This window comes from Natrix helvetica, assembly GCF_964273705.1.
Source record: "Natrix helvetica genome assembly, chromosome: 1".
Taxonomy (NCBI): domain Eukaryota; kingdom Metazoa; phylum Chordata; class Lepidosauria; order Squamata; family Natricidae; genus Natrix; species Natrix helvetica.
Window position 1 is genome coordinate 67,646,566 of NC_138548.1, and position 26,871 is coordinate 67,673,436.

Consider the following 26,871-nt stretch of genomic DNA (forward strand, 5'->3'; position numbering starts at 1 on the left):
TCCAACCATACTGGTTGGAACGGAATCCAGAACCCACCACTTATTAGGAGTGACATGATAACAGTCTTCCCATATCTCAGGGGTTGCCATAAAGAAGAGCGAGTCCAAAGCACCTGAGGGCAGGACAAGAAGCAATGGATGGAAACTAATCAAGGAGGGAAGCAACCTTGAACAAGAAATTTCCTGACAGGTAGAAGAGTTAATCTGTGGAACAACTTGCCTCCAGAAGTTGTGAATTCTCCAACACTGGAAGTTTTTAAAAAGAGATTGGATAATCATTTGTCTGAAATGGTATAGGGTTTTCTGCATGAGCAGGGGATTCGACTAGAAGACCCCCAAGGTCCCTTTCAACTCTACTATTCTAATCTATTCTATTCTATTCTACATTACCTCTATTATATCCAAGAAATCCTGCATGCTTTCCATGCCAACCACATCCAGATGCTTTTTAAAACTTTGTTTGATTAACAGCATCCAACCATAAATTGTTGTGCACCATGCAAGAGCAGATATGATAATAGCAAAGACAAGATAGAAAGAACATTATGTATAATAAATATTTGAGACCAATATATATGTTAAGGAGAAATGTTTCTTTTAGATCTTTTCATCCTTGATTTTCCTCCCATCAAAATAAGCAGTGGCACAAAAGAAGAAATGTTCAAGCTAGTTTATCTCAAGCTTGATCTAGACATTTGATTGGAAATTCTTCCCGGAAGACAAGCAGCCTAGAAATAGGATCTTCACCCATGCTCAGATGTCTGGCAAACGCTTTTGTGCAGCTGTACTAAATTATTCACCACCTTCATTAGAAGGTTTCTATATTTAATCCCTTATTTGATGAGTGGCCTAATAGGTTAAAAAGCTATGGAGCATTGTGTTGAGATGTTTAGACTTGTTTGAACAGGTCATAGACCAGGAGGTGGAAATATCACACGGGTGCTATTCAAAGAAGAAAGGTAGTGTTTTACCGTGCTCTATTTTCCGAATGACAATAAATCTGCAAATGATACAAAATTGAAGTAGCTGTTTCAATCACCTTTCTGTGTTTAAGCTTGTCGCCTCTGCAATTTAGTGGCAGAGGAGGGTAGTTTCAAAGTAATAATTAAAAGACAGAAAAATGCAATATGCTATAAAGAAAATCACCCTTGCCCAAACATTATTTCTAGCTATATGGCTGATCTGCTATATAGGAGAACCATCCTTAATGTTTGTGTTTGTCTACTTGTGTATATACTGTATGTATCCACAATAAGTATAAGGGGAAAATACTATTTTAAAAAAAAGCTGAATAAATAAATATGCTCAAATAGCTGCTTTTTTTTCATTACGATTTCTACTATTGCTAAGAGTCTTGTTATTATTATATACATTTTAAAAACATAATCGCTAGGCATGTAAGTGGAAACAAATCTGTTTCCTGGAGAAACCAGCAAATGTTTCAGGCATGTAGCATAATTTCTTTTATTTTACAAGTATTCGTTAATGCTTTGATTCCCCCCTTAGAGCACCGTTCTCAATGTGCTCGCCCTTGTTTAAACATATTTCAATAAAGCTGGTGAGTTTAACTTATCTGATTTCCCCAGCCAGAAAATGCCCTGTTATTCTGTGTACTGTTATTCTGTAAATGTTTTCATGCTGTCATACTTGCCAGACTTTAGAGCCCTGAATCTGCCTTTGGTCACACTATTTGCTCCTCTATGGTCACCTCTGAGAAGATTAACCCTTTCATTAAGAAACCTTAGCCAGGGTCAAACTACCGCCTGGCTCTCGGCTCTAACACCGCTTTGATCTCCCAGCTACGGAGAAATTATTAGCAAATTCTAAGCCTTCCCATGTGATTTGTTTTTGTAAATTTGTAGAAATTATTCCTAATCCTATTACGTGGCCTAGGGCAAACCTGCATTAAATATACGGGCCTTTTTGTTATGTGGCAGATGGATAATAAAGGAATGTTGAATGCAGCCCCATTCCAAGTTATGGGAATCTGGGCACTTCATCAGCATTCACTTAATCCTCTGCCATGGCCTGTGCCTTTGATGAATACTCTCATTTATGACCATTGATGCCACTCACTTAATTTCAGAGCAGAAAAATAATACCTTAAGTGTTAATGTGAATATCTGAGTGTAGGCCTCTCCAGTGAATAATTGTGACATTATCAAGGGAACATCTTCTTATACATTATTCACTTGTATAGAGACCACATTAACCCAAGAGGGAGCAACACGGAAGGAGCGAGAAAAAGCAGAGGAGGGAGAGAGAGAGAGAGAGAAAAGGAAACTTGCAATTTTGTATCTTCCATCCTCTTTGGAAAGTAGACACCGTGCAGACAAAAGTCAGTGTCTTAACCCAAATTCTAGCTGACAGCGCGTATCAGCCCTCACTATATTTTGCTCATTGTGGTGCCAATCTTCTGCTTCACCAATGACATTTTTTCAAAGAAAGAGTGGATTTCCTAGAGACTCTACCCCATGCAACTTCCATCACTTATTATTGAATAGGAAAATGTACCCCTCCATTCTCTTTTCATGCTGTTGCCAGGCAGGACGTCTGTAAGTTTAGGATGAAAATTAAGACAGCACATACTGGGCTTCTTACCTTTTATTTAATTTATTAAAAGTCCTTTCCTTTCCTTTTCTGACAAGTTCACTGGTGAAATTTCTTTAACTTTTAAGTTAAAAAAATAAAACCCTGAAATCTCTAACTATCCTTTTCATAATGACCTATTAAGGCAGGACAATGACAGCAAAATGTGGTCATTGCCCTCATATGCTTTAAGGTAAATCTTGTTTCAATAAGTCCCATGATCAAATATATCTTTAAAAAAAAAACTCTGTTACAATATAAATTAATTTTGTTGCACAAGATGATGATTGTAAACATTACCTAATCCTACTTTTCTACTTTGTTCAATATGTTGCACTAAATTCACAAATCCCTAGCAAACCATTTTCCTCTAAATTTTAGTACATACCAAAAACAAATCCAGAGATAAATGGATAGCTGTGTTATAATTTCAGTAAAGAGGAGCAAACACATGAGCATTTCCCAGAAAGCATTTTAAAACCCTTTCTAGTTAATTCAATGTTTAAACATTTTAATCAATGCTATAATGGAGATACAAGCACCTGGTTGACTTTGGAAGCTAAGTGAGGTTACTTAGATTACTATTTGGATGGGAGATCATTTAGAATCCCATGGCTGTAAACTGCCCTCTGGAGTATTAAGAGCCTTGCAAACAAGGCAATAGCAAATCACTTCTATATCAATGCTAAAAACAAACCTGCTTCACTGAACCTATGAAGTCACCAGCAGTTGATGTCAACTCAAAGAATACCTTACCAATAATTTAACCAACAATTTGCATCTGTTTTGTTCAACTTTAATGGAAACAAAAGGAAAGGTGTGGTGGGAAACCTGGAAAAACTGTGTCTCTGACCTAATTTCATTTTCCTTAAAGAGGTAGATGGAAAAAGAAATGAAGAAAACATTAGCTGTTCCCGTTCTGATAAAAAAAAAAAATCTTTAAAAACTCTAAACGGTAGGAATGTACAGTAGTTTGACCCCAAATATCAATTATTAGGACCAATTTGTAATCTAAAATATCCAGTATTCCCAGCAAACAGTATAGCCATTGTAGTCTGAATGCAAAAGATACCAAATCTAAATCTCATAATAAACGCCAAATATTTGTCTGTTGAGCTTATTGGAGGTGAATCTTTAAGGCCACTGAAATGCCAAAGATATTTTAAAATGATAAATTCTTATTTGAGTAGATGACTTTCAAAATTTTAAGCTGCAAATTGGTACCCATGGAGTAACCATCTTTACCCATCTTATTTTGAGGGAGATTACTTTGCCTATCATCATTACTATATATTGACTATTAACATAAAAGATACAATAGGTAAATGTAAAGGTAAAGGTTCCCCTCACACATATGTACTAGTTGTTCCCAACACTAGGGGGCTGTGCTCATCTCCGTTTCAAAGCCGAAGAGCCAGCGCTGTCTGAAGACGTCTCCGTTGTTATGTGGACAGCATGACTAAATGCCGAAGGTGCACGGAACACTGTTAACATCTCGCCAAAGGTGGTTCCTATTTTTCTACTTGCATTTTTATATGCTTTCAACTGCCAGGTTGGCAGAAACTGGGACAAATAATGGGAGCTCACTTATTTATGCGGCGCTAAGGATTTGAACTGCCGAACTGCCGATCTTTCTGATTGACAAGCTCAGTATCTTAGCCACTGAGCCACCGTGTCCCTGAGTAAAAGATACAATACTGATGGTTAAAGATACCGTATATTTTCTTATGACCACAAATATTAAAGAAATGTACACTGGCATGAATATATTTTTAAAGATATTTGGAGGGTTATTGCCAAGTTGTTTTGGTGCACCAATTTAATACCAGTACTAGTTCACTTGAATATCTCCTTTTATCTCCTGAATCATTTGAAGAATTGAAAGCAAATAAGAATTTTAAAACCTTCTTATTTTCATAGCTGTTTTTAAAATTATGCTATTAAAAGGAAGGTATGGTTTGTCAAAATTGTCTTTTTAGACTTATTTATATCCATGGAAAATCATGCATGGCCTCTGAATAAAATTATTTTATTTCCTTTATATATCAGTAAAAATTAAAGATACAATAATGAAGTACAAATTCTCTAGATGTGTATTTAATTATGTTCTCTTTTTACCATATTAACAAATTACAAATTGATGCATATTGGTCAGTCTCAGTTGGAGGCACTGGAGCCAAAAAGCTGCATTGTGATGTTGCACCACAAACTCATTTTGTAGATACAGGGTGTGTGTGATACCCTGAAACACAGGCAAAGGAGTCGAATCTACAGAGTGCTGTAAACTCTACTTTCATCATTTGACTTACCTTGATCCTCCTGGAGATGCCTCTTCACTTTCAGAGCCCTTGGTATTCTGAAAAGAGAAGTATTTTGTGATCTTCAGAAGAATTCACAAGAGTTTTATCCTCCTTAGTTTCATTTGCAGTGACCAATTGTAAAGCATTGAACAACTATAGAGCAGATAAGGACCAAACCTTCCTTCATTGAAGGGGCATGTGTAGGAGGCAGGTTAAAAATGTCATGACATTTTTGTCAGATGACAGACGGCCCTGCACAATTGAAGCCTTGTGCCTTTTTTCATGCTTCATGCATGCAACACACACACATATATTTTAAAAAAAACAAGTGGAGCTTTGATCAGACAGACCATCTTGATTTTTTACTGTTCTTTCCAGATATCCTGGCCATAAGACTAAATAAAGAAGAACTACTGCTAAGAACCACTCTAAGAGCTATGGTAGCGCAGTGGCTAGAATGCAGTATTGCAGGCTAATTCTGCTGACTGCCAGCTGCCAGCAAAGGAAGTTCAATTCTCATCAGCTCAAGGTTGACTCAGCCTTCCATCCTTCTGAGGTTGCTTAAATGAGGACCCAGATTGTTGGGCACAATATGCTGACTCTGTAAACCTCTTAGATAGGGCTGTAAAGCACTATGAAATGGTATATAAGTCTAAGTGTTATTGCTATTAAGGATTTTGCCTTCTGTGATACTGCAATATGTGGCCTTTATTAATCATGTTAATCTGCTAAAATATGCTACCTAAATTATGAACCTTACTTTCAAAATATTTATTTTACAAATAGCTGATGAGCCATAGAAATATACAATGCAATATCAATCCAGCTTCTACTAATTTTACTTAAATATGTATGTGTTTATTTATATTTATTAAGCAATATATTTTTAAGACGTCTCTAAGTATATTTCAGGAATGTAACCGGCTATATACCCTAAAAACATGATAGCATATTTAAAAAGTTCAAAAATACAGGTGTTTTAAAGTACCTGGTTAGAAACTATTTCAATTATTATTTCTCCCCACTATCATTGGGAAGAAAAGTTCCAGCTCAAATCTACCTGTGAAGATTTTCCTTTGAGGGTTAAAGTTATGCTTGTTTAAAACCAGTGTAAGGAAGAATTCCTTCAAAGTAGATAAAGTTATGCCAGGTCCTTGCCATAATAATTGAGGAGAGTGGAAATTGATGACTGTCTTCAGCCTGATACAATCTGTCATTTTAGAGTCCCTTATTTGCATTTAATTAAAAGCCTAGCTTCAGTGTAGCCTTTCAAAAACTTTGGGGACAGAGAAAGTAACATCCATTCAAGGTGTGTATAGATAAGACTTTATTTGTATAGAATTTCTCACTTCCCAATCCTCATTCTAGGTTTGGCAATGTAGCAAGGCATTTCAGTTGAATCTTTTTGTAACTTGGAGATCTAGCTATTCGGGTAATCAGAAGTAAAATGCTCAATGGATTTGTGTGTGTGTTTCCTTGAAATATGCTCTCAGTTTCTAAGAAGTATCTGTTATCAAGCACAAAAAATTCTATAGGTTTGAATAGGTTGCAACATAAATGATTTCTTGAAGCCTATACACAAGAATCTGGTCAACTAACAGTCAACACTAAACTGGCACTAGATAAGGGTCAACGGAATTTATGGAGGGGGCTGGAGTTGAATTTCTTGAGGCAATGCAAGGACTCTAAAGTGATGATGCTTTAACTCTGTCCCTCCTAGCTCTGCTTGTGCTTCTCCTATGTCAGATGGGGTCTAGGGAAGAGCTTTGCCTAAGCATAAATGGGAGAAGGCTACTTTGTTTGTAGATATCCAGAAGAAAACCAATTGCACTCAATATCAGAGTTCCAAAATCCCTGGGAATTCCCTGGCACTCATCTCTAGTCATATAAATAGAATCCAATGATAGTTTCAGGCCCTTCTCCTTCCAAATATCCTTTACTCTCCTCGTTCTCAATCTTGCCTTCCTGAAAAGGGTTTTAACATATCCAACCACACTATTCAATTTTCACAGGATGTTCCATCTATATAGTTTGGGGTTTAAAAAAACCCAAATATAACATAAATTTTTACTTGTCTTTTACTTTACTTTATTTGTCTTTTGTCTTAAAAAGACTGCATATTTTACTCCAACTCAGCTTCAGTGGGAAAACTCTAAATGTTGATTTATTGCAAGCTACTGTGAAATCCTAAAGAGAATTTCTTAGAGAAAAGGCCTTATTGTCTCAACATTTGTCACTTTCAAAAAAAAAAGGGATGCTGTTAAAAGCAAAAGCTTAAGATAGCCAACAATTGTGTGTGACATGGAGTGGTCCCGGAATACATGCACAAACATGCCAAAAATTATGAGGTAGTACCGGGATTAAATGACATGCTTGCAGAATTAATAGTGGAAAAAATGACTGAAGCTACCTTCAGTGGTTCAGATCACGAGGAATGAACCTTTCACATATTCAGGTTTGATGTGATTACATTATTGCTATGCTTGAATTGAGCATGTCTGATATACGATTATAACAAAATACGTGTAACAATAAATATCCCATCCTTTTTCACTGTTCAGTAGCAGCTTCCTTTGCTCCCTCCCACTCTGTTAACAGCACAAGGTATAATCTTCCAAGGGTTGACTGTAAATAATCCAGTTAAGAGCCAGGCTACTGTTACATTTACAAGTAGGGAAAGCTGTAAAGATTTTTATAAGATTCTGATTTAAAAGTACTTCCTTATGTTCCACTCAAACTGTTGTTCTTGATCTTAAAAGATGATAGGTGTTCACTTTCTGAGTATTTGATAAAGAAACAATACTTGATGTTTATTTATGAAAAGTCTATTACATTGTCTACACCCTTCGCCCTTAAAATATGATGCTCGAAATGACTCTGTATTTTAATCCCATTTAGATTTACAAAACTATACAATATCTAGGAGATCAAAAATGGTGCCTTTATCATGGGCTGGCTCTAAAATAAGCAATGCCTCATGTGAAGAACGGCTTCAATATTCCATCCACAAATAAATGCATACAGTACTGCTCTTTTAAAAATTATTTATAGGATGAAAAGAATATTTATATTTAGAGTACACACAATGCTTGGCAAATCTGCCCCAAAGGGAAACTGAAACTAATTTTTTTTATTTAGAATGAATGGTATCAAATGGGAAATTGTAAAAAGAAGAAAATAGTATAAAAAGAACAAAAATACTATAAGGTGGGTAAAAAAAATAATGATTTTTATAGAGTGTCTAAAATCATCTAAAACCACATGGGAAAGTTTTTTTAAAGCCAGTGTTTATTTAAACCTAACTCCCTGCAAATCCAGATTGCATAATGTATAAATTAATAAATGCTGAATCACAAATTTAGGGATAGTTTGTAGTCCAACCCTAATCAGCGGGTTGGACTACAAGACCTCCAAGGTCCCTTCCAATCCCGTTATTCTGTTAATCTGGGTAAAGAAGATGTAACTTCCCTAAGATATTTATTTCCATGATTCCAGCTACATTTTGATCATTTCCCATGCTAATCCAAAACACGATAAAAAGGCTTCTAGGTCCAACATATTCCACCACATCAATATCAAAGGGATATCATCATCATTCTTGATAATCAATTTTAACTGAGCCGTAGTCAGCAAAGAGGCCATTTGAATTTTGCCAGGAAGGTGAGACATGTCCACTAACTGACTTAATTTATGTAAAAATATAAAAGTAACATTTTATCAAGGAATAAAATGATTCCTGTATCAAGGCAAAGGAGACAGTTGCAGTTTTACCCTCCAATAAAACTTCAAGATGTAGTACCAGTGAAAGATTTGCCCAGGTAATAACACCGACTACTATATTTAATGTCCATATAATTCTAACCGACTAAATTAAGGAAACCAAAATTATACAGTAAGGCAATATAAAGTATTTGCCTTGTGCTTACATTAAATATTCCACCTTTGTGCATATGTTAGAGAAGACGTCTCCAATTTCTAGCACAACTCCACAGATGTTCTATCACATCACAGCAGGATTCTCCAAATTGGTCTACAGTTCTCCTAATCCTCCTTCAAGAACATATTTGAAAAGATTGTACTCCTCATGCCTTTTACTTTGAGAAGCAAATCCCTTAAATCTAACCACTTCCCTTGTATATTGCACAGCTAATCTACTGAGAACCTCATACATAGCATCCTTGGAGAACTTCATGAAGATTTTACTCCCATATTACATGCTTAGTTATCATTATAGCTTGTAGACTTCATAATTTGAAGTTAAAACTTCAAAATAGATGTCCTTCCTACCAATATTGTAGATTTTACTTTAAAGCACATAAATTTTTTATGGTAGCTGTCATAAGGGTTAGCCTGGTGTACTTCTAAATCAAAAAAGCTATTTAAAATGTATGTGATCAATTGCAACAACAACAAAAATAACAACAAAAGCATTTGTTTAATATCTGAATGAAACAGGAATCTCAATTGCAGTCCAAAGTATTTAAATAAGCTATTACAAAGGAGTGCTAAAAGCCATTATATTGCATGATTTCCTGTGAATAATAGAACTGCTTTCTACCAGGTATTTTTACTTTAATGTTGGAGAGAGATTGTGTTCAGCCACTGCATCCTTTCAAACCACTACTACTGGTATTGTTATAACTTTTTCTCTAAAAGAAGATAGTATGAATATATTAAAAATAGACGCTGCAACTTAGGAAGAAGCAGAGCTTTAAACCTCTTATGCATTAGTCTCCATCTGCTGCCAGCATGTCACTTAAGCCGTGACATCCGTGTAGAATTACAGCATTGTGATGCAGAAAATGCCTGTCACACACAAACAACATTATAGCACTCTTTTAGTATAATACTATATGTCTATAGCATGCGATAGTTCTAATGGCGTACACTGTTTTTTAAGTTGCTCAAGGAAGTTTTTAAGAGGAAAAAAAATGCATTTATCATATGCATCGTGATTACACTATGGCTCCTAATGTGCCCCCCCCCTGTGATTTTAAGGAAAATGGATTTGATCCCTACATTCTTGGCCATGATCTTCCCGGTAACAAGTCAGCCATAATAGTGCCCTTTGGGATGAGAAGAGCAGACTGTTCCTTTCAATTCTGTCTGAACTTGCTTACTGTGGTACAAGCTGTTCCATAATAAGAAGTTAAAAACTAGAGCCTGGAATAAATACTTAAATTCATTACATGTTTACATTAAATCCAATCTTAATCATGTCTTTCTCAAGCACAGAAGCCTGGTTTCCAGAAAGGGAGCGGCAATCGTGTAAGGTCCAAAGCATTTCTTCCCGATCGTTTTGACTGACATGATAGATTTCTGATGACTGGGTGACCTGCTAATCTGTAGGACTTGGTGAGAATTACGCATAGCAATTTATACAATCTCTGGCTTGTACAGAAATAAGCCATATCAGTACATAGTTTATGACTTGGATTTATCTCCAATTGCACATAGGCATTGGTATCATCCACAGGGATTACATTTTAAAATTTAAAATAAATATTCCTATCAAAATATTACTTAAGAGATCTCATTAATATTTTTGCATTTTTTACTATTGTAAGATGAAATACAGAAATATTGTCAGTATCTCATAGTAGGAATATTTTTGCAGGTGGAATTTCTCTCCTAAAGTACAATCACTGAAACACTGGTTGCTTGTTTGTCTTTCGTATTTAGTTTAGCCATCTATTTCATTTAATTCATTGTTTTCTTCTGTGCATTTATGTATGCAATATTTATTGCCCACACCTATGCTAATGGAATGTATGAACCTTATGGAGACAGATGGAATTACCATTATTTTTTTCTATATTGTCACACATTTTTATTAAATAAACATGTAAGGTTGAAGAAATGATGAGAAGGCAACTAATAGCAGAAGGATATAGTTGTCAATGGTTTTCCCATTTACAGTTGTCAGAAGGATTCAAAATGTATAAAAAGACTTAGAGCAAAATAAGACAGAATTTGAAGTATAATTGTGCACGATGATGAACATGTAATTGCTAGAATGTATAAACTTTTGTTGAAATTGGAAATGGATTAAAGAGTGTATGATAAAGTAGGCTAAGAATTTTGGGTTATAATATGCATTAATGAATTAATGAAAAATATGTGGTTAAAAGTGTTAACATTTAGATTATGTTAAGAGCTTAAAAGAGTTTTTTTTTAATGATGTATCATTGGTACATGACACAAAAGAAGTTGCCTAGAAAGTATAAAGGAATTTCAAATGTATGTTGGAAACAGTGGTGGGTTTCCATTTTTTTTACTACCAGTTCGCTCGTGCACGTGCAACGCTTCTGAGCATGCGCAGAAGTGTCTGAGCAGGTGGGCAGAGCCTCCCACCACCGCTACTCCCAGTTTGCCCAATCTAGGCCGAACCAGGAGCAATCCACCTCTGGTTGGAAACAGGAACAAGATGAAGGAACATTCTATCATGCTTGGTGGACATGGACTCATTTGTCCATGGAAATGAACTCAAATACTTACATTGATATAGAAGATATTAAAGATTAATATTCAGCTGAAGCCTATTCAATTGAAAATTCATTCAGAATATTCAACATGATTAATTTAACAGAAAAATGTCATGAAATATTATTTCAATATATAATTACTGTGGCAAAATGCACACAAAGATAGGAAGGTTCATCACTAGCCACAACGGAGGAGTGATTGATGAAATTGGCAGATCTTATGAGCTAAATTGATTCTTTGATTGGAGAAAAGACACTGCTTACATTTGTTGGTAATTGGGAAACTTCTTGTGGACTTTATGTGTAAAAATGAAAAAAAAAGATATTGTGATTTATGTTTTTTGTATATAAGGGATAGATTGTAGAAAGAATAGAGTTATGATGTAACTTTAGAGAGGTTAAAATATAATTATACTTATAAGTGCTGTGAAGCCATTTCTTTATGCCTTTATATCTTTCTGTATTTGCTCCCTTTTAGTTTGTACTTATTATTCTTAAAACTTTTAATGAAAATTATAAACAATAAGTGGTAAACCATACATAATCTTCAGCCATGAGTGCACTCTTTTATGAGAAAAAAATATTTCTGCCATTACAAGTAAAAAATGGAAGAGGACCACACTTTTGGCTTTTTGGAAGATTCATAATAGTATAGAGGAGTTTCTTAATATTAAATATATTATGAGCAAGTGTAATTGGATCTCTGCTAAAGTAATGCAGTACAATACTACTATGAATCAAATCTAATATTTTAATCTGAATGAGATTACCACCTGGATAAAACAAAGTCAAAAATAAATAAACATAAATAAACACCTAAGCTAAGAACAGCTATGAAGGCATACACTCTATATTATTTGCACTTAATGGGCCAACAATGAGAACTAAGAGTGCCTTACGTTCATGAAAGGAGATCTTTTCATCCATTTCACACTGCATAGTTAGCTTTCCCAGATCATTTTAACACATATCCCTGTCTAGCTGAGAACAACTGAACATTTCTACTGTTCCACATAGATCAATCAATAGATGACTGGTAGTAAGAATCATACTCTTGCTTCTCATATTATATCTGCTGTAAAAATGTGAAGAAATGACCCCCAAAGCCAAATCGCAGTACAGACATTTTCCAAATATGTAGTTTAACACAGTGGTCAAGGATTGATCCTTCGTTCTGAAGTAGTCTCATCCCATTCAGACCAATGCTTCATAGTAATCTTTCAGAGAAGTGCTTCATTAAGGCAGCTGTCTGCTGTTTTTTTTATACATCAGCTTCAACACGGAGACCATCAGAGAAATTGTTGTCATTTAAAGGACTTGTTTTCCCATCACCCAACCGTACTGCTGTCTTTGTTGAACCAGGTGGGATGTTGAAATGCATAAGAGGCTTTTAAGACAAATGTACAGTTCTCAACACACCTGGTTATATTTACACAGAAAATCTCTCATTTGCCTGCAGACAACTAGAATGATCCAAACCAGGCTTAATTTATCTGTTAAGGGTGCAGTAGGCCCCTATTTAAGAGTCATCAGCAATAAAAGAAAATATACCGAATTATTTCAAGTGCACGCTAATCATTTAATGTAATAAATGAAGCAACTCTAATTATCTCCAGAGGAAATGATTTCACAGTGAAACAATGGGAACCGAGGTTGCTTCAGAAACAGTAGTTACAGTCTGTAATTTTGCTCATCTGAATGTTGAGGTTATTTCACATTAAATTAAAAAAGAGGACATTTAAGTTTCCTGTTATTCAACTAAGACTCTAGGGTAGAATGTGAGTAATCCACCACAAGAACATATGTTTTCCCCCAGTTCAGTAACACAGTCAAACACAGTTTTCAACACAGTAACAACTAAATTGAAAAACAAAATCTTCCAAAACAACAGGTTTTTTATTTTATTTTGAAAAGGTTTTAAAAAGCATTAGACAATTATTCTTCTATTTGAAACATCCATTTTAACAGTGACTTACATTTTCATTTTCTTTCTCCCAAGTCTCTTTCGGAAAGGCATGAAAACACACCATTTTGTTCACACTCCACTCAGAAAGCAGAGAGAAATTTATAGAAAATGTGAACGTAATTCTTGGAAATAAAGAGGAGCAATGCCCAAACTTTCAAGCGCTAGCACCAATTTCATAGAAGAGGGTTTAAGTGATTCATCTTCTAAATGAATTGATTTGACTGTGAGTTACAATGTTTGGTTAAATTATGTACTTCTTTTTTTTTCCTTGAAGAAGCAGACAAAATAAGCAGCATTTTCTATGCCATTGAAAAACATGTCTCTATTTGTATCAGAATTTCCTGTGCCAGAGTACACAATTTCTTCATATTGGACAGAGGGCAATGTGATCTATGTTCTCATTAATTAATTTTGAATCTGAAATTAAAAGACAGGTTGGAATTAATCCTACCCAACCACTGAATTCATTTCTTAAGAAACTTAGCATTTTAAGTATTTTTATACAAACCTAATACACATCCTCATGAGGATTTTTGTGTTGATATTTTTAACAGACTTCTTTCCAGCTCTCCAAATTAATCTTTATTAATACATCAAGTATAACTCATTTACATTTTAGCCATGATTTACATTTATATTTCCTGCACATAATACTAAGAGATATTATCTTAGAGAATAGGAATGAGAGTTTTGATTGCCTGCATAAGGTCTGAGTAAAACAGCAGCAACAAGAAGGGAGGAAATCCTTGTTATAACTTTTGGATGTCTGCATGAGGCTGACATCTATATCTCGTAAGGGGCAAGGGGAGAGGAGCAATTCTTTTATTATAAGATCACCATGTACAAGAAAACAATGGATATAAAGCAGGAAGTTAATTGGAATCAACTGCAGCAGTCTTTATAGGAATTTACTCACAATGTCTGCCATTCAGAGCTGGCTTACCATAATATTCTCTATGGAACAGTTGACCACAAGATTCTCATTCACAAACAGCCAGGTTAAACAGTTAAATGCTAGCAAATCCTGCATAGCCCTGTGGGAAATTTCACTTTAATCCTGAATTTATAAGAGGACAATCAAAGCCCAAAGCCTAGGTAACAAATCTGATCCTCTGTAGCAATCCCGTCCTCATGGGAAGCTGAGAGATGCTCCCAATACAAGCTAGAGATGGATAAATACCTAAATGATGAGATAGATGGGGAACGCAGAAGAAGCGCCTGGCTTCCGCCGTTCGCTTCCAATTTCACATTACACTGTGAAAGGCAATTCTTGTGTGGCTCAGGAACAGCCAGTCCTGATTACTATAAGTTGAAGTGTGGCTTAAGGAATGATTAATGACAGTGTCAGGAGAAAACAAAGCACAATGAGAGTTATCTCTAATCCACCTGCTTGCAGATGCTCTAGTAAGGGAATGGGAATGGCCCCACTGAGCCCCGATAATAAAAAAATCAAAATAGAAAGGTGCAAAGCCGTAGATATGTATTAATCTGATATATAAAAAACTCGGTCTTAGCTTGAATAAAGCATTAGGCATGAATGGAGCCCCATAGGTGATAGATATTAAAGCATAGAGGACTTCACATTGTCTGTATTTTTTAAATCAAACAGAACTGTTCCCTTCAGTATTGCCTTTGACATTAATAGGTTGGTATTTGAAAAGTCACAGTTCACTAGATGAGCAGGCTTGTGAGTTCAAGCTCATTAAACAAAACCCCTTTTTCTGTTGTTGTTGTTGTTGTTATTGCTGCTGCTGTGCTGCAAATGGGGGCAAAAATGACACCACACCACCACCGTGTGGCCTTTGGTTGTAGAAACACCAAGAAGGAGGCTCCTGAGTTGCCTTTGCCAAGAGATGGGAGAATCCCCTACAAAACATAATTATAATATCTGATTGCTTCTTCACATGTAGGCAGGTTTACGATCCCTCTCAGTCCTGACAACTGCTTGATAGACGCGGATTGTTGTCATTGTGGAAAGGAAGTTTTGGGGACCACCTCAGACCATTCTCATTACACTTTTATTGTTATTTCTAATTGGGTAGATACTATAGCTATGAGAACAGCCACAAGACCACTGCTTTGTGACTGTCATTGGTAGTGTCAAGGAGACTGCTCTGTTTTCTATTCTCTTGCTAGATGAATCTTCCTCTAAAACCATCATACCATTCAAAGAATCTACACTGGTGACTTTTTGCTTGCTGTAAGAAGTGGCTGTGTGACTTGTGCTTCGCATGTTAGATCTCCTTGGTCTACTCACATTAAAGATGGCATTTTGTTTCTTCACTGGCTATTTTACCTTGTCTCAGGCAGAAAGATCTGTGTTCAGATCTCAGCTAAGGAATCTACCTGCTTGACGTTTGCCATTCTTACACTCTTGGCATTTAAATCAAGTTATAATTTAATTACAGACAGGATTCCACTTAGTAATAATTCCTTCAGCATGTCAGTTGCGAGATTACTTATCTGTAATTATGATCTTAATGCAACCAAGGTTTGGGAACACTGAGCTTACATTGTCAATATGAGTAACGTTTTCCTCTCTTAATAATGACAGCAACAAGTAGAATATTTCACGGAAATATTTTAATACAGAAAACCTCTAATGAAGATTTAGCACTCAGTTTTTAGCAAGTCTGACATAGCTGTTGAAGGAAAGCAAATACATTATTTTAATTAATACGAAATCATAAGGGCTTCAGATTTATACATTCAGCAAAAAGGAAACTTTCATAGTCTATTCTTGATTCTTGCATATTAACTCAGAAACGTTCTTACAAGCAGTACGGTATAATGCAAACTGCCAAGGAGAAGCATGCATAGGACTCACATTAGGTGTATAACCTCATCACCCTGCCTTTTCTTATGATGTGCCACAAGATAAAAACCTATCCGTACATTTTTTGCCTGCTGACATTTCCTACTGTTGCATTTTCAGTAGAATAATTTTAAGATTAGAACAATGTGGAACTTTTGAAATGGGAGCAAACTGATGTAGCAAAATTTGTGGCAGCCCCTCAAATACTGGAGTACTGCTATCATGTCACTAGGGGTGGCATGTTAGCAGTATTTCAGTATTTGAGCGACTGCCACAAAGACGAGGGCGTCAACTTATTTTCCAAAGCGCCATAAGGCAACACAAGAAACAATGGATGGAAACTAATTAAGGAGAGAAGCAACCTCTTGAATTAAGGAGAAATTACCTAACAGTGAAAACAATTAACCAGTGGAACAGCTTGCCAGAAGTTGTAGGTGCTTCATCACTGGAGGTTTTTAAGACAAGACTGGACAGACACCTGTCTGAAATGGTATAAGATCTCCTGCTTAAGCAGGGTGTTGGACTAGACAACCTCGAAGGTCCCTTCCAGCTCTATTCTGATTGATTGATTGATCTACCACATTTAACATGTGACATTTGAAAACTCCAAACATGCATGACTAGGCAAGCTATATTACACTTTTTGTAGGACTGCACACTGCATGGCAATAGAAACATATATCCAAGTTAACTTTTGTCGATGATGAGGCTGATAGTCATTAAAATGCTTTGCTCTCTCCAATATGCGGCAAAATATTTGTGTCCTGGAACTTTTTTTATACTGTACAATAAACCATACAAATGTGACATTTCACCCTCTCCCATCCAAAGCTATTTCACATCACTAAAATGACAATCTGAATCAAAATCCTTCCCCAACTTGGTCTTTTTCAGTTAGGCTCACATTATCTGCTGGTAACTTAATCTAATATACTATGATACATTTCCTTGATATGATATTGAGTGAAAATGGGATCATAGAGGTGGAAAATGTATCTAAATCAGGAGTAGGATGCCTGAAACTCAAATGCTTGACCCACTTATCTGCAACTTTTGGGTCTTGTCTGGATGCACATTTAAAATTCAGTGCGGATTAAAACATGCAATAGTAGAAATATGAAAAAAGTACAGGATGTGTCCTAAAATGGATTTAATACAGCTTTAACATTCAACTAATAAATTCAATAAAAATGAAATTTACTTAATTTATCCATTTATAATACAATCCTGATCTTTTTGCGCTATTACCATGTTTCCCTGAAAATAAGACAGTCTTATTTTCTTTTGACACCCGCTTGGCCTTATTTTTGGAAAGGTATTATTATTTTTGAGGTGCAGGAGGCAGCGAGAGTGGTCACCTCATGGCGGCTGCTGTGTTGCAATTTTTTCAGGGAGGGCTTATTTTCAGGGGAGAGTTTTTGGAGCATGCGCTCAAAAGTGCAATTGGATTTATTATCTGGGGAGGTCTTATTTTGAGAGAAACAAGGTATGTTATCTGTTGTGGTCCACATCCATCCATCAGATACTGCAACAAATTAACTAAAAAAGTTAATTGTATATGCTGGGCACTCAAAAGCAGAGTTCCCCAATCTTTTTTTTTTTTTTTTTGCATTGTAAAATTTTATTGGTTTTTACAAATGTTTTAAGGAAAAGGATAAATAGGTATAGACAATTTTGACAGCTACATCATGCGGGAGGTAGAAATCCCCCCAAATCTCACAACTTTTACAAAAAAGAAGGAAAAAAACATCAAAATTTGAATAAACATTGGCAGCTTTTTGTTTTTACATTCAATCATCAATATATTCAATCATCTTTTGTATCACTTCCAAAAATTACATTATAACAACAATTGCAATAATATTTCAACTCATTTTTGTGACCTGGGTCTTCTGAGTGTTGCATCCTCCCCCCTGTCTGCTGGCAGAGCCGCGGCCTCTCCCTCCTTCATATCTTGTGTACTGTCCCCTGTCTCATCTAGGAGAGCACTATGTTTTTTAATGAAGGCCTCCGTCTCCACAACTGTGTTGATTCTAGTTCTACTGCCCTCCCAGAAAATCAGCATTCCTTCTGGCAATAACCATCTGAACCAGATTCCATTAATATATAATTTCTTTGCTAAAGAGGAATATTTCTTCCTCTTATCTCTTACTTTCTTTGGAATCTGCTTAAGAATGGTTATTTCTTTGTCTTTATATTTTAGTGGTCCCACCCTTTGAGCTCCTAAGACCTCATCTCTTGTAGTCTTTCTAAGAAATTTAACACGTATTTCCCTTGGCACGTTGCGTGTTCTAGCGTATGCTGAATTAATCCTATAAATCAGATCAATATCCCACCATAGCTGTTGTTTATCTCTTTTAATATATTCTGCTAAGATAGTGGTCATGATCTCCTTGAGATCTTCATTCTCTGTTTCTGGCAAGTTTTGAAATCTAAGAAAAAAAGACATTCTCTCAAATTCCACCTTTATCATATGATTTTCAAATTCTACATTCCCCTTCTGGATTGTCTTAACCTCTTCCCTCAGCCCAGTCACGTCTTCCTCCAGCACACCTATTCTCTGTTTATTTTGTGTTGTTTGTTGTTGCATTTCTCTGAGCTGATCACTTAAATCTGCCAGTTGTTTTTTCAGTTCGTCCTGTCCCTTTATAATAGTTTGAAACATTTGATCAACAGATAGTTCCTTTGAGCTCTCTTCAGTCACTTTAGGTTGTAAAAATGAAGCCAATGGTGTCTTTTGGATGACCGAGCTGGACGTAGAAGATGTTGGGGCCGAAGACGGCTTACCAGGCTGTAATTTTTTAGGATCCATATTAAGTTCAGAGATAGCTATAAGTCTGCACAAAGAAATGGCGTCTGTGGAAAGACACAACAGGGAGAAGTCATAAGGCAAGCAAGTCCAGAAGAGAGCGTTGGTCTCTATACAGCTCCAAGCCAGGTGATATAAATGAAGTGTTCCAAATCCAAGGGAGATACATGCAAGGAGAGGCTCCTGGAGATCTCTAGGATGTGATATAGTACAAAGCCAGAAATTCTTTCAAAAGGGAAACTTCATTCATAAGTGCAAGAAGAAGGAGGAAGTTGACCATCTTGGCTCCGCCTTCACAGGAGATCAGAAAGCAACATCCAAAGTTTCCATAAAATGGTTTAAGAGAATCAACTCAGCAATCCTCCTTTGCAATTGTAGCAAGAAATCATCCTCCCATTGCTTAAAGGAAGAGAAAGTAACTTTTAACTCTCTCTCTCTCTCTTTCGAGAGAGAGGGATTTTCCAATTGCCGCTTTTCCGAGGGGGGGTGAACCCGCCCTCCAGTCTTAACACTTCAAAAGATTGAAACCACAGTTTAAGAAAGGCTGCTGTTCATCAATTAAGTAGTTAAAAAGGAGATTGAGGGAAGCTTCCCACCTCACCACATTTCAGCTGTAACGTCCGATTAGTTGTTTCCTTCCAGACTCCGCTCAGCGACGGCGTGCTACTGCGCACCCCCCATGCTCCCTGGCTCCTGGGGCAAAGCTGGAGAGCCGCCGCCAATCCAGGGGGTCCCAACAAGCCGCCCTATGGCAGGGAGCCCCTGCAAGGCTCCCTGTGCTCCCCCTAAACTTAAAGGGAGGCCACTGAGAAGATGAGCAGCGGACATGAACATCCGTCACCTTCGGGGACCGGAAGTCGTCTCCAGTTCCCCAATCTTTTTGATGGGGGGAGGAGAGGGGATGGTCTGTGTGTGTGATGGGAAAGCGCTCCATGTAAATGGAGCATGCAAATGAAACCAAACAGTAGGCAGCTGTGCACACACCCACAGCTACCCACTGTTTGTGCTAGTGGGGATGCACCCACATGAGTGCTCACCCACCACTTCCATGGTCCGGTTGTGAAAGGCTTAAGACCCGGTAGTGGGCCATGGCGCTACCATGGTGTAAAGTGTTTAAGTCTTAATATAGGTCATTTAAATTAGAGTATTTTGAAGTAGCAAAACAATTTGCTACTGTGTTGTGACATTATTATTTTTTTCATTATTTACTCTTTTATCATAAGACCCAATGATAACTTGGAAGAAAACATGGTGTGTGTGTGTGTATATATAATATTATATATTTATTTCAGAGGCATTATTATATACTTATTCTATATTAAGTCAGGAAATAATTCATGTAACCCTACAAATGTCCCATTTCTGTCTAGCCAATTAAAAAAAAAGTATTTGTGCTCCAGTGCAAAAAAAATTTAACAGCTAAAATAAAGACTTGACAAGTTTTTTGTCAAGAACTTGTCAAGCCTACATTACATGCCATCAAGCATTAACACTGTAAAAAAAGTTACGTAAGTCCGTTTTGAACACTTTCAATGAAAATACTGTTTGCCTTAGATTTTTAACCTAAAAAAACCACTCATCCTATTATTTTGGGTCCCATTGGGTTGAAAACCACTCTTGCAGCCTCCATTCAATTTTGCCAGGAATTGCCTAGCACTTAATTGAATGAAAGTTAATTGATTAACTTGAATTAATCAACTCTTTAAAGAAGAAGCAATGGTTTTTCTACCTCTAGTGGAAACCTGAAAAGGGGCTCATCTAAAAGAATGGAAGTACTGTGTTCATGAGGCCTACATCATTTATAAATCATGTTTAATTAGGCACAGACTTACTAAGTAAGCAAAAACTTACTGGGCTTGAGTATCCCTACAACTGCATAAACTAGTCCATTTTAGTCTAAATATACTCCCCTGAGCTTATTCACCACCCATTTACCCACATAAATTTATTACAAGACCTTCTAAGAAGAAGAATTAAATTAATTGTGGTAAAATATAAAAATATTAAAAGTGAATTAAACTTGAACACGGAGGGTGGGATGTTAGAAGAGTTGTTGGAAATGTGAAAAAATGAACGAGCAACATTAAAAGGTAACAAAGAGGTAGAAAAGGAACCAGAAAAATTGTTGAAAGTGGAGACAGGAGGGGAACAGATAAGCAATGTAAATGAACAAGGAATTAACAAGGTAGAAATGGACAATAAAACTCTATGGGGTAAAGGCACAAATAGAGCAGAGAGGAAAAATGGGAAACGACATCCGAAAAAGAAATTAGCCAAAAATAAAGAGAGAAATAAAGGGAGATGGGAGAGAGAAACTTGGGGGAGAGATACTCAAAAAATCTGTTGCAAAGTGAAAGGAAAGATACAAAAGAAAAGATATGATACATAAAAAGAAGAAAAATAAAATTTAGAAATAGGAGAATAATAAAATGATACGATCCAATAGAAAGAAATATTGTTAACAAGGTAAAAATATATTTTAATTAGAATGTGTAGGAATTATATTAAGAAACTTAAAGCTGTTAAATAATTATGTTATGTAAAACTTGAAATTTGAAACTTGAAGATTCATATTGTGAATAGAAAAAAAGATGGAAAAGAAATGATAAATTGTTTGTTTTTAAAGAGAAAGAAAAATTATTTTGTTTGTACGTGTTAAAAAACTAGAAATTGGAAAATAAGAGAAGAAAAGCAATACGGCTAAAATTGGAAATAATGAAAATATAATGTAAAATTAATTATGTCTTTTGGTGGAAATGTTAAAGGGGAATTCGGACAGCACTCTGTTCACAAAATATTTTTTATTATGTAACAAAAATAAATAAATAAAAACGTAAAAAAACGTTAAAAAATAAATGTATTACAAGACCAGAGCTACATGGATCTTTCTATGTTGATTCCTTAGCAGCAGAGGTCTGTGGGCATCCGGAAGTTTCTCAACTCTCTCAACACTAGGTCCCTGGATTAGTACAGCTTCAGTGATAGACCCTGAAACACAAATCAGCATTCATAGTCATACCAGGGTTTCAACGTGGCTTTTATTTCTTCTCTTCTTCATTTGTTAAGTCTAAGCTTCTTTACCTTCATGCTTGGAGGTAGAGTTGCTGCTGGCAATATTTTATGTTCACCCATTAGTTTATTTTTTTAGGACTAAGAAAATGTAGTTCTGTGATATAAATTATTTATAAATACGAGAACAAAGGCAGGCTGTCAGGAAGACTGGTTCTTTGAGAAAACATGGGGTGGGGGAAGAGCTATGGGTGTATAAAGAGTACAGTTTTATAAGTCAGAAAAGGGGGTTTTAAATCACTAATTATTAACACTCATTGGCAGACAAAGACCTGAAAGGAAAGGATTAGAGAGATCTATTTACATCTGTCACAAACCAAAATCTCATTAATGCTTTATCAGTCTGTCAACCCAACTTTTTCTCTTATATTAAACTTGATATTACTTACTTTGGGGTGTTTTAATATAAATTAAAAATAAAATACTTATAACACTGTAGTTTTGAGAACGTCAGACTGCAAGTTTCCTAATAACCCTGGAGGAAAAAATGTTATAAATGTTTAAAATGTGTGGTTTATATTGTGGTACATGCAAGGTATAAAACTCCACACTTGTCAAAACGAGTGGAAATGGTGCAAGAGCTGGACCATGCTCTTGGCCAACTCCTATTAATCCCAGCTGGTTTATACCAAAAAATAAAATCCAAGATCATTTTTGCAAACTAGACCTTTTTTTTATTTTCTAAGAATTAGAGGATGTTGGTATGTTAGGTTTCTGAGCCATCATTTCTCGAAATAATCAAGCTTTTAATATGTTGTTCAGTCAAAGTAATACATTTCAAAAGCTCACTGATTTCAATCCATGGAAACATGGAATTTTCACAAAGAAGTCAGAGAAGTTTAACTGTGTTTATTCAGAATAAAATTCCTCTGAGTTCTGTGGTGCAGGGTCATGGGGAAATATGTAATGGATCACAGCCTAAAATATGTCCCTCTAGCCAGATCACGTCAATCATGTCCAGCCTTTACTATAAAAGGTTGTATAACTCACTCAATATTTCACCAGAGAGTCTAGCCCTTAAAATGCTTTTAAAAATTCTGAATGCTATCCATGCATGTCTGACCCCCCAACCAAAAATCAATGTCTTGTTTTTAAATATTAGCTTGATCTTTGTGGAACTTTCTCTGTTTTCCTTCTTTGTCTCCTTTGCTGTTCCTGCTCCCCTTTCCCTCTTCTTTCCTTCTGGGGTACAATCCAACAATTGATAACATAGTCCAGCAATATGACAAATAAATAGTGCAGAGATAGTGCTACCACAGCTGGTAGCTCCTTGTTTTTAATCCATCATCAGGAACAAGCAATAACAGTCACGCAGTGCTAAACAATGAGGTTACACAAGAACTGTGCCCAACCTGGTGCCATCCTGGCTTGTCAAGCACCTTGGAAAGGAAGTCCAGGAACTGTCATGCCAACAAATCTAGAAGGCACCAGTTGGGGAAGTTTTCTACCAACTGAGTAAATAGGTAGCCCACTTGTAGCTAAGCCTCTTCTTCTCTGTTATTATTTATGTTACTTCATCATCCCATTTTCCTCTGAGAATTTAAAGAAGTGACATGAGATTTCTCTTCATTGCACTCTCCACTACAGTACTTGAGGGAACGTGGGATAAGTGACTGTAACTAGTTCAAAGTTACCCAGTGTTCCCTGAGATTTCTGCAATTCTCTAGATGGTGTTCCAGCTTGCTCTTTCATCAAGGATTTCTTCATCACATACATATCAATCCAATGATAGAACTCCACCTCAGCATTTACTAATGCCTTACAAGAATGCATTTATATCATTGGCATATTATTTTAATTGATGGCTGAATAATAATGTTATTACTCTCCCAATCAGTGGATTAGGTTCACACAGCTCAAAACTGATTTTCCAACTAAACCTCCATTCTACCTACATGGTTAATTCTTCAAAGATCTCTGGATATTTAGTTCTGTCTGGGATGAACTAATGTTATAAGGAAAAATGCACAATGTTTTTGGCACTGGGTGTTGTGTTTGGGCATTAAATGTTAGGATGGAAACTCATTACCTGGGATTATCCTGGGCTGGATTAGACAAAACATAATTTCCTTATATTTAATTAACATTGAATATAGTTAATATGGTGATTCTTCTGTTATCTTTGATATTCTCAATCCTTCTAGCCTATAAAAAAGTTACAATTTAAAAATCCTGGGAGCTGTGTCCAAGCTTTTTGGCAACCACATATAGCCTGTCACGTTCCGAGCTCTTGGGACCAGAAAACAGCAAGTCACATAGTTCATGAAATGCATTTAATGCAGGCTAGAAACTCAGCACAAAGTGAGCTGTGGTTTAAGTCAGCGCTACTGAAGAGATGGGCGTGGGGGGCACCGTTTTGCAGTGGTTCCGCTCCTATCTCTCCGACCGGACACAGTGTGTGTTGGCAGGGGAGCAGAGGTCGACCCTGAGGCCACTCACTTGTGGGGTGCCTCAGGGTTCGGTCCTCTCGCCCCTCCTGTTCAACACATACATGAAGCTGCTGGGTGAGATCATCCGTGGTTTTGGGGTTGGATACCATCTGTACGCTGATGATACACAGCTGTACATTTCCACCCCAAACCACCCCAACGAGGCCGTCGAAATGTTGTCCCGGTGTTTGGAAGCCGTGCGGGTCTGGATGGGGGACAACAGACTTAAACTCAACCCTTCCAAGACTGAGTGGCTGTGGCTACCGGCGCCCCGATTTAACCAGTTGACGCCATCACTGGCCATAGGGGGCGAATTATTGCCCCCCGTGGAACGGGCGCGCAATCTGGGCATCCTCCTTGATGCCCGGCTGTCGATGGATGACCATCTGACAGCCATGGCGAAGGGGGCGTTCCACCAGGTTCGGATGCCCACAGTTGGATCCACCCCTGTAGCATAGTTTCCATATGCATGTTCCATATGCCCAAGGATTGACCTTGAGGTTAATCCTTGGGCAAGCAAGCCCTCCCACCCAGCAGGGCTCTCTCTTTCCTTCTGCCCCCCATGTATGGCAACCCTGTTTTGTTTGAGGAGCCCCTCTCCCCCTTCATTATTCCAGTGATACTCATGACCCAGGTTGACATAGCCTTGGATATCCAAGATGTACATTCCTAGTATAGATCATATGCTTCACCATTTCACTATAGAACCTTTAAAAAAATGTGTAGCCTTTCACCTGTTTGAACCTGGGGAGGGTTTCTTTTTTAAAATCCAGTTCTTCATTGCTCTTTTAGCAAATCAATGAGAGAAAGGAAAGAAGGAAAACAAGCAGGCAGTTCCTGTGGATGATGCAACCAGTCCAGAATAAAATGGCCACACTAGCGAGCTGTCAGTGACTATGTTGGTAGTGGCCATTCCCATCATGATGCAGAACAAGCTAATCAGAGCAAAGATCTACAAAAGTCTGAAGAACAGCAGAAGGAGCATTTAGCATGGCTTCAAATCAAGAAATGCAACTTTTGATTAAAAACAAGAAGAAGGTGGATGGATGTTACCTTCAGGATGGGTTAAGGTGATTTGGGGCATCTTTCTGTTCTTAAGAAATGGTTAGTAGGCTATCCTCCGTGTAAGCAGGAGACACAAATCAACTTTTGATCATGAGGTTTAAATCTGCAACAATCAAAAATGAAGTTATTCTGAAACTGAGAGGCAACATTTTTACCTGTTAATTGCAGCAGATCAAGTTTTTCTTAAAGTTACACTTGAAGATGTCAGTCGGCTAGAAAATCTGATGAAGGCTTAAGAAAATACTATTTTCGTAAATCTTTTGCTACAAGAGCAAAACGCAAAATATTTCCAAATGTGTCATACAAAAAGTTAAATGTACTTTTCCTGAACCGTTCTACTTGTATGATCTTCTCCAATCTAACCTCCACCAGCAATGACGATGCTGTCTGGAATATCTGGCTTAGGGAAGGCTGGGTTCCTTGAATATTTTCTGTGTAAAATGCTTTTTCTCCCCTCATTTAACAATGGATTTTCTTCTTAAATGTGTGCATTTGCTTATTTGCCTTCAAATGCTATTAGCTGGGGTGTGATTCTACATTACTGACATTTTTGCAGCAAATCCTGTTGCAGTGATCTATTTAGAAACCTTTAAGTGCCCTCTATTGATAAAATGCCAGAAATGCAAGCACTTTTTTCCTAAGCTACCTGGGCTAAAGAAAGCACCATGTAACTTATTGTCACTGGTGGTAAGAAACATCCAAAGAGAGTGTCAGGTTTAGTCCTAAATTCTTCTGACTCCTCAGTAGAATGTCAAATTACTTTTTTTACTCATTTTATACTTAAGTAGAAAATTAAACAATTGAGAAGGAAGAAATGAGAAACTTAGGCTTTTGGGAAGGGATGAGACATAATCTTCCAAAAGACACCTGGCTTTTCACATAAGTGAAGAATATATATATTTACACCTGATTTTTTTTCTCCAAGATCTCTTTTGCAGCTAATTAAGATGAGGACTCTTTTTGAAACTAAGAACTTATGCAATTTTTTATTTCGGGCAGGAAAGCAAATCCATAAAAAATGTTGGTCTATTAGAAAGTAGTCTTTACAGGTTGCCTTCTTCAGACCATATGCAGACAGTAGACCTGCAACCTTCATCGGACAGGAGCATGTTGTTATTTTTCATGTTGTTTTGTGGGTTTTTTACTGTTTTATTCTGTTTTAACTGATAGTCACTCGAGTTATGCAAATGAGATGGGTGGCCATATCAATTTATTTTAACATTGTATGTGAATTAAAAACTTTTTTGAAATTTTGAAATATGTAATTTTGAAAACTGGCATAAAATTGCCTAGATAATAGCAATTTAATGTAATGTAATTTGATGTAATTTAATTTAATTGGTT